Source organism: Ambystoma mexicanum, chromosome 8 (assembly GCF_040938575.1).
Source record: "Ambystoma mexicanum isolate Mex_15411 chromosome 8, UKY_AmexF1_1, whole genome shotgun sequence".
NCBI lineage: Eukaryota > Metazoa > Chordata > Amphibia > Caudata > Ambystomatidae > Ambystoma > Ambystoma mexicanum.
In genome coordinates, this window is record NC_090929.1 from 382019559 (window position 1) to 382033835 (window position 14277).

General features: G+C 45.6%; 1 protein-coding gene across 2 annotated transcripts in view; it reads left to right on the forward strand.

Annotated features, from left to right (window-relative positions):
- The window catches only part of TMEM203 (transmembrane protein 203), a 72618-nt gene that overhangs the window by 14633 nt on the left and 43708 nt on the right, over nt 1-14277 (forward strand). Inside the window, exon 1 of one of the 2 annotated variants that reach the window (XM_069609850.1) lies at nt 9255-9276. The exons of the other annotated variant lie outside the window; for it this stretch is intronic. The gene's annotated coding sequence lies outside the window, so the exon portion shown is untranslated. Of the gene's footprint in view, nt 1-9254; nt 9277-14277 lie in introns of those variants that run through there. 2 annotated transcript variants of the gene reach the window in all.

Below are 14277 nucleotides of genomic sequence, written 5' to 3' on the forward strand. Positions count from 1 at the left end.
TGCTTGCATAGCTCTAGTCACTTCCTTTGGTTAGCAAAAAAATGCTCCCATCTCTCTACAGAGAGTACAGATAACTGATGAATCCAATGGAGTCATCACGGAATCCCGGGCGGTCACCTCCTACCATGTGGCCACGGGACGGCAGCCGTTACCTGAACCTGACCCTGGGGGCAGCTTCATGAGGGAGGACTGACTAGGACTGTTTCTTCATTATTTGATGGTCGAGTTTACTCCCAACTTAGTTCTAGGGCCAGATAGGCGTTTTTCCAACCCCCTTGAAACTACAAATAAAGGTTTTGAAATGTACAACTCTTGTGTAAGTGTCTACCTGTGATACCATGCCTTTCTCACATACAGCACATGTCTGTCATCTGTGGGATCAGTAGGGGTGGGTGAGGAAGGCTTAAGCACCCGCAACCACCTACAGAATAGCTAGCCCTCCTCTACCAACCTCAGAATCATCACGTGCTAGAAGGCCCATTGTTCCTATCCTGCAACTCTTAGTATTGTTCCCCTAATGTACCAATTGCTGCCACACTTTATGTGTCTCCAGATTGTTGCATGGGTTAAATTTCACCCCACTACCTCCTGAAGGCTCTGTGGTAGGTCACTGCCTGCCACCGTAGTGAACTTTTTACCATGGAAGAGGAAGGATAAGACAGAACATGTCTCCATCGAGTGCATTGCAGAATGACCAAAGAAATACACCATCACCAGACTGCGTATTAATGCTAATAACATTGGCACTGGCGTTTATTGTGGGCAGTCACCATTTACACCCTTCAATAGGCATTATTGAAGGATTGAGAGCTCCAAAATAATATCTTGTGGAGAGTTTAGGATAACCATATTGTATGGTATCTGTACTGTTCATCACTGGAATACATGAATAACACAAAGCATCTTAAGAATGATGCATTTCAGCAACATTCTAACATTTTACTCAAAAGAAATATTTTTACTTGAGATACATACATCAAAGGTTTCAGGCACTTCCAATGGGTATCTTGCCTCACGTCCAAACATTAAGAAATATGGACTGTGCTTTGTGGTCATCTGTTTTTTTGTTCTCAGTCCAAAAAGTACAGCCTCCAAGTATATATCCCGGTCCCTGGTTTCCTGTTTACCAATTTACTCAGTGCTCTGGAAACATAATACATTTTGTTAATTTTCTGGCAGCTTTAATAGGAATGAAATCACAGGTTGAGCTACAAGACATACACAATCCACCTGTAAGTCAAATATGTAGGACTGGAAATTAATTACATTCACTTAAATAATTATCACAACAAATTAGCACTCTTATTTCTTTGAATCATTGCTGGATTTGGTGATCAAGAATTGGGTAATATGTAGACGATGCATTTCAAATTGTTTAATGGTAAAGTGTTTTCAGATTAAACAATGTTTACCCATGACTGTAGCCTGTGACATAAATGTCTTGTATGCCTAGAAGCCAGATATATTGTCCCAAAGATATTGATGGTCATTATGGAACGTTAAAATCATGTAGGTGCCAGTACTTTGCAAGCCCTCATGAGGAACAACGCTAACACCAGCAAGCTACCAGACCATGCACAAAAATGACCAATTGCAAAGGTTAATAACTTTGAAACAACAAGGATCATTAAAGGTTGGTGACCATATGCTGAGTAAATGGAGGATGAATGATGTGACTCCCACTTTGTATTTATTTTGGACATGGTGTTTCGACAAGATACATTTACAGTAGTCAGGGAATTACAGTAGAATATGTGTAATGGACGGTGAATCATATGATGTTAGGGGGAAGGTAGGATTTGGAGCAGTGCGTACATACAGGGGACCAGGTAGAGGTATTTACAGGGACATGACTTTAAATTGTTCAAATGTTCTGGCAGTATTTATGATACATTACAAGAATTCTAATTCTTCAAAAGCAAACCAAATATCATAGTCCAGATAGTACTTAAACTTACAATTGAATAGTTCCGTTCATTTTTTCTACAAGTCCATTTGTCTGTGGGTGGTATGGTGAGGAAAGACTCCGTTGAATATCTAGCAAACGGCACAGAGCTGTGTTGAGCTGTCAAAATAAATGTTACCATGAATATGTGCACAGTTGATGACAAGTGTATGCTGCTATTAAGATTAACTATTGTGATTCCATTAAAAGTACAGCATATTGAACTAGTAAAATAGGCCAGTTCTAAGTTTTCCCTTTGTTAACCTGAATACCTGTGAGTAATGTAGTTTGTATACTCATTCCTGGTGAAAGTGCACATTGTCAGAGGTTGAAACAGAACACCCTGATTTCAAGGTTTTTACCAGGTTTATTAACAGACTAAAAAAAGAAATATAAAGACAGGATGCCCTCAAAGGAGAAAGGTGGTACCTTATAAACGTTATTGTTGCCTCCACTTTCCCAGTTTCCCTGCCGAATTCTGTCCACAAGCTGGCCAGGATACTCCCAAACATAAGGAACAACACCGAAGCTTGTCACCCAAGGCAAGACTGTCAATGTTCCTAGTTCCTTGTTCATTGCAGGAGTCTTTGACTTTTGACAATTTACCTTCTTGGATTTTAGGGACGTGTTGGCTGAATTCCAGTGGGAGTTAACTGCCCCATTTGGTTGTATAAGAGGAAAAGCTATCTAATCAAAGTGTCAGTATGGGTGAAACAATATGATGTAAACCCCATTCTATATGCAATGATGGTCCTGGTCCTGAGTCCAAACCCTAGTCTATAAAGCAAGGGTCCATGGGGAGTCTGGAATCTGCCATCTCCTCTGACAAACAGCTAAGCTTGTTCTGTTGAATGTTTGCTGTTAGAGATAAACTCTGCTCCACGATCATTCCAAGATTAGGGACAGAGGCTGCCAAAACGTGCAATGCATTTGCGATATGCTAAGGTCTGGTATCCCCAGATGGGAAATTATATTACTGTGCCTTAGAAGCGGTGACAACCCAAGGGAAAGCTGCTCTATCCACCATCTTGCAAGCACATTGGAAAATGGCTAGAATGTTGCAGTCACCTGTGGCCCAGCCCCATCATAGCAGAGGATGCCTCTAACTTCCCACAGCAGCCAGAGGCGATGTTGCTGTTCTTGGATGGATGCTGGGTAAAATTATTTTATTGTATGTGCCCCAAACTAAGCTTCCATGATACTGTATTGAAAATACTAACATAATCCAGAGATGCCATGCTAAACCTTTTTTGTCATCCATCAATCCATTACAAAATCCTATTAAGAATCATCTACTGAAACCCTGAACATGCTCTGCTCACCACTGTCTCCTTATCAATGTCAGGTCCGATCACTAACGTTAAATATAATAAAACTTCACGACTGAACACTAGATCTCATTCTAGCTGTCCTAATAATTGAAGAAATGTTGTTCAACACTTATTTGGCCACATTCACCCTAGCGGGTGCCACTTGGCATCTCATTTTGTAAAACCGACCAGAAGGCCGAGTGGTTGATGCTGCAATATCAATTTAGGCAGTATACATAGATCTATGGATCGGGTTAGGGTAGGTTCTTAGCCACAAATAAGAGTTGACAATGTCTTAAGTGTGGATATTTACCATAAAGGTTGTATCAATGCATGTGAGAACTTTCCTTGTGTGTCCCCATAACTATCCAACTTGCTTCCCTTAACCTCTTCCCAGTTTTCCTAACATCTCCAGAAACTCCCCCTAACCCTCTTCGACCCATTGCCTGCCTCGTGGTCCTCTGTTGTGTACAAAATCAGTAACCCGTACCAACCAAGCTGGGAAGGCTCTCCATTCAGCTTCCGTACTTGGGCAGTGAGTGCGGATACACCCATATTCCCCTTGCTGCTGACATTAAGCTCAACTAATTTGAATTCATTAACATTTAACCACACATCAGTCTGCTACAGAATTCTCGTATTCTATCGTACCCATGAGCCCAAATGTCTTTGTTGACTTTCTGTCACTCCTGATAGACCTCTGCATTACTTTGATCGACAGGATAATCGCAGAGGTTTTGAACATCTATCTTTCCTCAACATCCTCTCCAGAACACCATGTCACTCTAAAGACCACTGTCCAGATACTAAAATGGCTTACAGCAGTCCATCCATGTATACCTGCAACCTGCCTGTTTGCTTGTCTGATACCTCCATGATATTCTTCTCATGCTTTGAATCTCCCCCCTCTTGGAAGATGCAAGCCTCAGCAAAAATCTGCCTCTTCTAATCTATCTAAAAGATGACATCCCCTTCTTAACAAAAAAGCCCTACCAATCATTCCCAGCGACAAAAAGCTGCTTAGTGATGGGTTCTTTGATCAATGCCTGCTTGGACTATGGCAATGCCCTTTATGCTGAAACTTCTAACCGCCTAACAGAAAAAATAAACAAAGTGCAAAATGCCACCATATGTCTAAGTGTGCCATTATATAAACACATCATGTATCCCTGCTTCGTAAAAACCCTTAATTGGCTACCCATGGATCCACCTTGAAATGCAACATCTTGACATTATAACAGTTAGAGGCAATTTGGTTTGCTGATTGTGCTTAACAAATTAATAAACAAAAGTATGGAACAGAGGAGACAGGACATAGGAGTAATGCCCATCCTAACATTTTGTCTCTTCCCCACCCACTGGGCTTGGGGCAGCTGACAACACTTTAAAGGATATGGCTAGGCGCACAAGTAAATGCTTTAAAGCAAGCACCTTGGCCACCGATAGCTTACGTTTTTAATGAAGTTGAAGGTGCTGCCAGTTATATTTATATTCAGTGATGGCTTTTTATAAGTTTATCTAAGTTTATTTAAATGGGCTGTCTACTGTCCAGCACACTTACTCGGATACCTAGTGAAATTAAAATAAGTTACTCACTGTAGTGAACTTTGTAACCTTTTCCACTGTCCCATTACCTCATGCCCCATCACCATAGGAAATGATAACCCACAAGTATGGATTAAACTGGATGTGATGTAGAAGTACAAAATATTTTGTACTTGCTAAACAGGGATTTGCGGGCAGAATGGCGCACAAATCCCTGTTTTTCGGCGCACAAATTCCATGAATCGGCTCCTTAAGCTTGATAAATTATCAGAATGGACAGTCAAAAAAATGAATCACATACATTTAACAGTTACCTCATTAATGAACTCTTTTCCATGATCTGTCAATATGCGCTTTGGTGCACCGAAACGGTAAACAAGTTTTACAATACAGTCGGCGACTTCGGCTGCAGTCTTGGATCTTAAAGGATATGCCTCTACTAATTTGGTTAAGTAATCAGTAATTGTACATATATACTGATTTCCATTTTTTGTTGAAGCTAGTGGCCCAATGAGGTCCATACCGACAAGCTCCCATGGTTCTTTCACCTATAGAAAACAATGATAGAAAATTTGAATTAATGTATGGAAGGCTAAAAGTTGAAGAAGCAAGACAATGCAACTCTGGTGGTAGGCGGCCAAGATATTCAAAGACAAAGAGGTATGGTGAGCCCTAACAAGCAGATACATGTGTTTCTGGTACTTGAAACAGGACTGATGAAGAGGAAGGTTCAGGAGGAAAATGAAGTCGTTTTTTATAAATTACCAGTATTGGTGTGTATTGGAGCGGTGTTTTAATATTGATTTTTTCCATTTGACACTCGGTGCACTGCGATACCTAAAACAACATTGAATGTAAATGTTAGTTATACACACATTTACCCTTACACTTTACAATTGTATCCTCTGAATCCATATAGTTCAGGAAAAATAAAAAGATGAACATAGTTTTCCATTAATTTGTAATAACACATCAAAACTTTTAAGAAAAGAAACTAACATGCAGTGTGGGACACTGGGTGTGCATCCCCCAAAGAGAATCTTTGGCTTGCAGGCAATAATGGCAGACATTTCAAAGATCCTGATCACTTACTTGCACACCTCATCGATTCGGACTGAGCTAGATCCCTCCGTCTCCTTCCTGATTTAGCAATCCTGCAGTTGTCTAATCTCACTTTTCACCTCTTATTTCTAGCAGGGTGCACCATGCACGTATGCCTTTCTTCTACTTGTGCCCAGCCCCCGTGTGCACACCTGCTCTGAACCTACTACCAGTGAGGGTCATAGAAAAAAGAAAAATGACTTCTATTCCTGTGTGTCTCCCGTCCTGTCACACGGCAGCCTTCTGTGAACTTTTTGAATCCGGGTTCGAAATTCAGGGCAGCTGGGAGCTATTTAGGTCCTGCTTGCGGCCTAGAACCGCCTGATTAACTTGACACCAACAACTACCAGCAGCTACTTTTGGCCCCCCAAGCCAAATTATGCCAAACAAACATTCCCATTAGACCTTATGTCTAAATAAGCATTATAACACATCTGTACAACATGTAAAAAAAGCATAAGAGGTCATAAATAATGGACAAAATGTTAAAATTGCACATTGCGTAGAAGTTAGATTTGTGGAACGCCATGTACTAGCCCCTCACTCCCCAGTGGTAGCTCCTCCACAATGGTTAATGCCAGATACACAGGAGCTGCATTTAGCTCCCCCCTTCTCCAAACTTAATTTCGATCCCCGTGAATGAATAAATATTGGGTATTATGTTGTGTTTATGAAAATGTAACTCAGTATCCAAACTTGTCTACGGGAACCCACCGTGGGGATGCTTCATTTAAATTTCTTTTTATTAAGCATTAATCACAGCAAATAGCTTGAAATCATTGAACAGAGAAAATAAGGCAACAGTCAAATTAATCCAGAGTAGATCATGCTAATGGATACAGGAACAAATCTGAGGAGCACAAAGGAAGAGGGTTGTGGAGTTGCTCCAGGGAACGGGAGCCCTTGTCCCCAAGAGGGGAGACTTTGCCGGACCTTGTTAACAGGACATGTCCAATGAGATAGCTGAGTGTTAGCCTTTCTACTCTCAGGCCTCCTCCTCCTTGCACCAGTGTTTGCAGAAAGGGGGCAGAGTTGGGAGAATCCTATAAAATAGGATGGGGTGTGAGTACAGGAAAGGGGGATACTGCGTCTCACCAATGGCTGCTCACCCCCACTCCCTGAAGATCCCTCACCCAGGTGATCCTCCTGCACTGGTCCACCACCAGGGTCTGGATCCAAAGGCGATGGGCATGCCCTGGCCACCTGAGAGAGAGAGAGATCGATCCCCGGGGACTAGCAGGTGAGACACCCTTTGGTTTCTCACAGCACTGAGTTCCACAATGTTGATGCCAAGGTTAAATAGGTGGCGCCTCCAATCTTGGCTAAATTGGAGGCGGGGACCACTAGGAGGAGGGCAGTACTTGACCTTAGAGAGTGGCTTGGGTGGTAAGACGTAATCTTTTCCTGTCAGTATTTTGGCCCAGCTTTACTCAGTGAGTAATGCACAGGATTTTGAAGGTGACCCTTGGCCCAGTCGGGAGCCAGTGTAGTGTCTGGAGTGCAGGGGAGATGTGATCCCCTGGTCTGAGCGCAAAGAGCCGTCTGGCAGCCGAGTTTTGGACTCTTTGGAGTTTGTTTATTTGGTGGGCCAGTGCATCCAGGTAAAGTGAGATTGCATAGTCAGGTATGGACATGGCAATCAACATAATTGCTGCCAGTCTATTGAGGTAGGTGAGGTAAGAAGATGCGCTTCAAAAGCGTAAGGTGCAAGTGGTAGGATTTGGAGACATTGTTAATGTGGTGTGACAGAGTTAGGCCAGAGTCCATTATGCAGCCAAGGCTTTTGACAATGGTGGAGTTTTGGAGGGGTTGATCCACGTTGTGAACTGCACCCTTGCATCCAGTGCCAGAGTGTGTCAACCCGTCTGAGTGTGCCACCTTACCCCGTGCTATACAAACGTGGGGCGAGAGTTTACTCCTAAACTTGTAGTTGTAGGGCAAGGTAGGAGTTTTCCAACCCCGTTCAAGTTAAAATAAAGGTTTTGAAAACTTGCAGCTCTTGTGTCAGTGTCTCCTTGATGATATCATGCCTCCCTTACATATAGGAATATGCATTGCGGGCAATCAGTTTTGCCAAGAATCTGGTATTGGTGAGAGTGAGCAGGCAGTCACAGGCCTTCGAGAGGGGTGATTGGGATTGGTGTCCAGAGCGTGGATGAGGTGGTGTTGTGGGTGGTTGGGGATGACAGGGGTAAGAGCTGTATTCAAAGAGGGAGGTGGAAGGCATAGGTGACAGAGAGGGGTGAGAAAGAGGGGGTGGGAAAGGGTAGTAGGTAAACTGACGTAGGCCAGAGAGGTGTGTAGAGCTGATGGTGAGGAGTGGCCCACTGCCTTTGTGTTTTCTGTGTTTGGGTGGGAGAGGTTTGTGCAAGAGGGTCGAGGGAGGCAGGAAGGGGGTTGAAGCGATGGTTCAGGAAAGGGCAAAGGTGGTCTTGTGGTGGTGGTCGGGGGATAGAGGGGTTAAATGGTCGAAGGGTCATGTTTGTCAAGGGATGTGTGGACGAGGAAGGGGAAATAGGTGCTCGGTGGACTTCTATCCCCATAACCGCAAGTAAGCTGGGACAAGGAAGAGGAATCGAGTAATGCAGAACATAAAAGACCAAAAGCACAGGTTGCGCTCTAGTTGTTGGGAGCCCAGTCCTGTAGCCGGGAGATTTAATAAATAAATAAGAATTAGAAGACATCTAATATACATTTAAACAATGGTTCATACAAACTGGGCAAAATGTACAAAGGAGCATCTTTGGTAGCTTCTAGTTCACCAGCAGTGGCTCCTGCCTAATGGGTGATGCCCGACACCCAGAAGCTGGTTTTAGGTCCTGCTCATAGAATCTCAATTTTGAACCCTGTAATGTTTTGAGTAAATAAAATGTAGTATTGTAGAATATCAAGGTCAAGAGTTAATAATTGGATTTTGTTTCAAGTAAGGTGTGGTATGCATGCAATTGAAATTTAATACTACAGTCAGCCGATAACTGGACTCATAAAATGGTATGCAAGAAAAAGCATATATTAATAGCATGCATGAAGATATGCAAAACATAAGATGCTTGAAATGAAATAAATGGTAATGGACATATCACGACTGCTTCTATAGACTTATTATGCAAAATAGCCAACTTCTAGTTACCCAGTTCCTAACATCGGCATACATGTTTGGCCAGTAGTAGCGTTGGGCAACTGCATCACAAGTCTTATTAATGCCACAGTGGGCACCAATTCCACTGCCATGGAAATGTTTAAATATTTCTTGTGCCTTTTCAGCGCTAGACACCACTTTTTCTGAAGTTGTCGTCCCGTCCCTTCTAACAGTAACGTGACACAAATCTTCACCTGTAGAGAGGAATAATGGCAACATAGATGCGGATGAGAAAGGTATTGTGTATGAGCAGGATATATTATTCATATAAAAAGCCATGTAGGTGGCTGCTCCACCGTTTACAATCACAGAATTGATTTTAAGAATAATCTTTCTTTTGTGGTGTTTGTTCATCTATTGGTTTTATACAGTATACATTTGAACAATAATTGATAATTACTACAATGCACACACAAATCCACATATTTTAAAAAATGATTGTGCATTTGCAGATGCAAATATTTCAATGTGAACAAGGATGATTATTATTTTTTTTAAAACTTTATTTATTGAAGAGCTTGACAACGCAACAACGGACACCAACAGTACATACTTGATCAGTGAACATACATCAGGTGTACGTATACAGTCACAAATCATTCATGAGCAGCAGAACAACTGTTTAAGGTGACCAGGGGAATTGCATCAATACAAGTAACATGAGTATAGCAATACAAAGGGACTAAGCAACTTCAGGAGGGGGGGGTGGTGGCTCGCTGACCTCGTCCCCCGAACTGGCAGACAGGGAGGAGATGTATGAGCGAAAGGGGCCACACATATTGCTTGGTCTAGCTCTTAATGGTTGTAGTAGTACCCAGCATTATTCAGTGTCAGCAGCCCATGTGACAGTGCAGAGTCATGATTCGTGTGCGGGGGTCTAGGCCGGAGCCAAAGTAAGAGAATGCACCGGGTGGAGAGAAGCAGGCACAGACTCGCCAGTCTCCTTTAGCCGCGGTTTAACATGGGAAGATCGTAAAAGAAACATGTCAAGGGGGATGGGGCGTTGGTACACTCCAGCATTGCAGAGTGAGATGCACACACTTCGGTCCAGAATTGGGTAAGTCACGGGCATGACCACAGCGTGTATATATAGTCTGCGCTATCAGAATTACATCTTGGGCATGTGGCGGGGTGGTACTGTGACATGCGGCGAAGCATGATCGGTGTATAGTGGAACCTGTGTAGGATCTTAAATTGCATGAGTTGAATGAGATGTCGTGTGTACAAGTGCACATATGTTCCCACCGTTGATCTGAAATCTCGGTTCCCAGATCTCTGGTCCACAATTCCCTGAGCCTAGTGATCTGTGGGGATATCCCACTCTGAAGGGTAGCGTATAATCTGGAGACCTTGCCCCTGAGAGCCGTAGTGTTTAATAGTTCCGATAGTAAATGGTTATCTTGTGGAAGTGAAGGGAAGTCAGGGAGTCTGGACTTTTGTGCGCGTTACAGGCCCGCATAGAGTAACCAACGATAAGGCCTGCCCCGCAGGGACCCCGGCAGATTGGCCCATTCAGTGAAAGTGCCCTGTACACATATATCACAAATAAAATTCAGGCCGGCTTCCGCCCAGCGGTTCGCGGTCGTTATGTCAACCCAGGGGGAAATCAGGAAAAAAATTCAGGGGAACTCTCCGTGAAACGGCTATGTGTCACCGGTCTGTTTCCACATCTTGCTTAAGGCTAGGGCCGTGGCACCTAAAGGATCGGTGGGTTCAAATCTGGGATCGCAGGACTATGGTAAGGATATTTTTGATATCCACAGCAAGATGCTCCAATTTGACATGAAGGGGAGGGTCAGAGGGCATGAACCAGAATGATGCAAAGTGGGCTTGAGCCGCTATCCAGTAGCCCTCGAAATTCGGAGCTCCGAATCCTCCCTTCGTTATTGGGGTGGTTAGTGTTGCTAGCTTCAGCCGGACCGCGCCAGAGTGTCATAGAAATGCGTTAATGGTACGAGTGAGTGTAGCAGAGAATTCTTGTCCCGGCCACAGTGGGACATTTAAGAACCTGTAACGTAGTTGCAGCAGTACCAGCATTTTGAGAATGGCTATCCTACCAGCTAGGGTAATCATCAGGTTCGTCCAACCCGCGCACTTCCGGATTAGAGTGGCTAGGTATTTACCGAGGTTAGCATCATACAACGTGGCTGGATCACGAGCGACTACTATGCCCAGGTATGTAAACGTATTCTGTGCCCATGTGAACCCCTGGAGATTCGATGGCGGGGTGGTAGCTTCGGTCAGCGGGAATAATACGGACTTGGAGCAATTAACTTGAAGGCCTGACAACTCGCTGAAATGAATAACGCCTTAGAGTATTGGGGGAAGGTTGAGCTCGGGTTGGCGAACGAAAAGGTGAGCATCATCCACATATAGTGAGATGATCTCCGATGGGCCCGCCAATCGTATGCCTCTGTGTACGTGCCTCTGGCATATCCTATCGGCTAGTGGTCCAATAGCCAGTGCAAAGACTAGTGGCGAGAAGGGGCAGCCCTGCCTCATGCCTCTTGCTATCGGGAATTGAGTTGAGCACATATTGTCGATGCGGACCCTAGCAACAGGGGAGGAATATAACAGTTTGATCCATGCTCTGAAACCGGGGCTGAAGTTGCATTTCTCAAGTACCTGCCAAAGGTATCCCCATGAGACAGAATCGAAGGCCTTCTGGATATCTAATGTTGCTGCAACTGCTTGCCTGCTGGGATTAATGCGCGTCAGTACATTAAATCGTCGGCGTAGATTGAAGGAGGTAGCACGGCCAGGAATAAAACTGGATTGGTCCGGGCATATAATATGGTGCTTGTATGGGGCCAGACGCAAGGCTAACACTTTGGCGTAAATCTTAACGTCACAATTTATGAGTGACAGAGGGCAGTAGGAGCCACACTGTGTGGGGGCTTGCCCGGTTTGGGCAGCACTGTTATTACTGCTTCACAGAGGGAAGGGGCCAGAGCTCCTACAAGGAGTAGTGATACAAGATGGGATTTATAATGTTTATAAAATTCGATAGGCAGACCGTCGGATCATGGAGCCTTTCCCTAAGCCATCTGGTCAATGGCGGTAGATATTTCGTCTGATGTGATCGGGGCATCAAGGGTATCTCTAGTTGCCAAAGAAAGAACCGAGAGCGGGAGACTGTCCAAGAACGATTTCACTGGCTGTATCAGTGTTAGAGTAGAGCTTCTCATAGAAAGATCGGAATTCAGTGTTGACTTCTTGCGATGTCACATCCAGAGTGCCATCAGCCTTTTCTATTGCCGGGATATGTGATGCACGCCGTTCAAGTCTGATCAACCTGGCAAAAACCCGACCTGGGCGTTCGGCCTCCACGTATTGATGTGTGGCCTGGGGGAATCAAAGCACTTTGTTCCTGCTCAGCATGCGCACAAAACATATCTAGTTAAGTGCTAATATCAGTATGTAGAAAAAAGAGAGAGGGTGAGGCGCGCACTCTAGTTCCCAGCTTTGAATAACTGATGCATTTCAGTTGCTGTTCTCCTCCAAGCACTTTCTTGTCTCTAACAATCTACACGGAGGCAGTCTTTTCAGGTGTTACAAGCCGCCCTACCGCAACCAAAGGGGGGGAGTAGCCTCACCCCGATCCGAGGCAGCAGATACAGGATGTATGCCCTTCAATGGTTGCCAGCTGAGTCCAGGACACGTTAAGACGTGATGCCACGGGGGAGTACCCCTTAGGTGCTGCAGGATAGGTCAGTCTGGTATCTGGGCCCGAGTCGCCCAACTCAATTAAGGGGAGCATGCACCATCACACAGGCACAGGAGGGGTCCACACATGTAGCACAGATCCTTACAATAGTATGATCGGGGAGGGGACCCTGGTGTACACGGCTTTAGAGTTGGCAGATTGATGGATCATAGGGACGTGGCTTGGTGTAAGCCGAATCCCCTGGCTGTCCCAGGCTCGACTGTAGCTCTCCACGTAGGTTCAAAAATGTGAAAATTACAACAGGAGGGCCAGTGCCGCTAGTTACTATGCCAGACCAGTAGTCCGCTTCAGCACAACAATGTCACAGCCTGCTGAGACTCCCAACACATTGTGAGCCGGCGCTAGTAGTAATATGCAGGCAGAACCACTGGCGCAATCAAGGAGCACTGCGCTCAGCCGTGCCCCCACGTGCCAGGTTGATGTATGCGCCCGCAGCAGGCAGGATTTATGAAAGGAGAACAGTGGAGGCTGTCAGACAGTGCATGTCCGCGTCCTGCCACCGTGGATGCTTAACTATGAATTCTTGGCAGTAATGTGACAAGCCAGCTTGGGTCTGTGTTTAGTTAGGAGACCAGGAGCCATGCGTGGGGAGGTTCGGGGGAGCCCAGCGCAGCGTATGATCGCTGACTCCACAGTCGCAACACATGGCACAAGAGCAGGCAGTCCGGACCGCCCGGCATGCTACAGCAGTAGGGGGCGAAGAAGTCCTTATAACCTAGGAGGGTTTGTGGATCCCCTGCTTCTCATGCGCCGCCACGCAGTATCCATGCACTGCGAGGCTCCCCGAAAGCCCCTGCAGTGCCGCCATTGCAGGTCCTACCTTGCCCAAAGATGCGTCACATCATGCTGGTGAGCGGCGGGAGGGGAGCAACAGGAGCGCCCAGAAGCTGAGCCAGGAACCGGCGCCTCAGTCTCCAGGAGCGAACCGGGAGATGGGGGCCCAGCGCCAGTCAGGGAGGATCTCCAGAAGTCAACTGCCGCCCACCGAAGAGCCTCAGGCGTGATGGGGTGCTGTCTCCAAGTGGTGGAAGGGCTCAGGCGCAATGAACACAGTGGCGACCAGCAAGTATCCAACAGCCCGAATAATAGTGCTGCAGTATGGCCGTAGAGCCTTCCCCCAGGCAGAGCAGCACAGGCGAGGCGCGCAGTCAGGGCAGTGACGCCCCTCCCCCACCAGGCCTGCGAAGCCTCGCCACTCGATTGTAGAATGAGCAGTGCCGCGTGGAGCTGCGGCCTGGGTCTTCGCAGGGGAGTCCCGCAGCGGTCTTCAAGTGGTTGTAGCTCCCAGGTCTACGGCCTCCGGAGGCTGCAAGTTAGCCAGTATCTGCAGGAATGGGAGATGTAGAGTTCAGCCCAAGATATTCAGGATTTACTGCAATGCAGCAGATCGTTTGCGGAAAAGGATCTTCCCTAACGTGGAGCCCAACGTTCAGGCGGCCATACTCATCGAGCGCAACAGCACCCCTAACAAGGATGATTTGTGACATGTCATGAATGGTTCAATCACAGC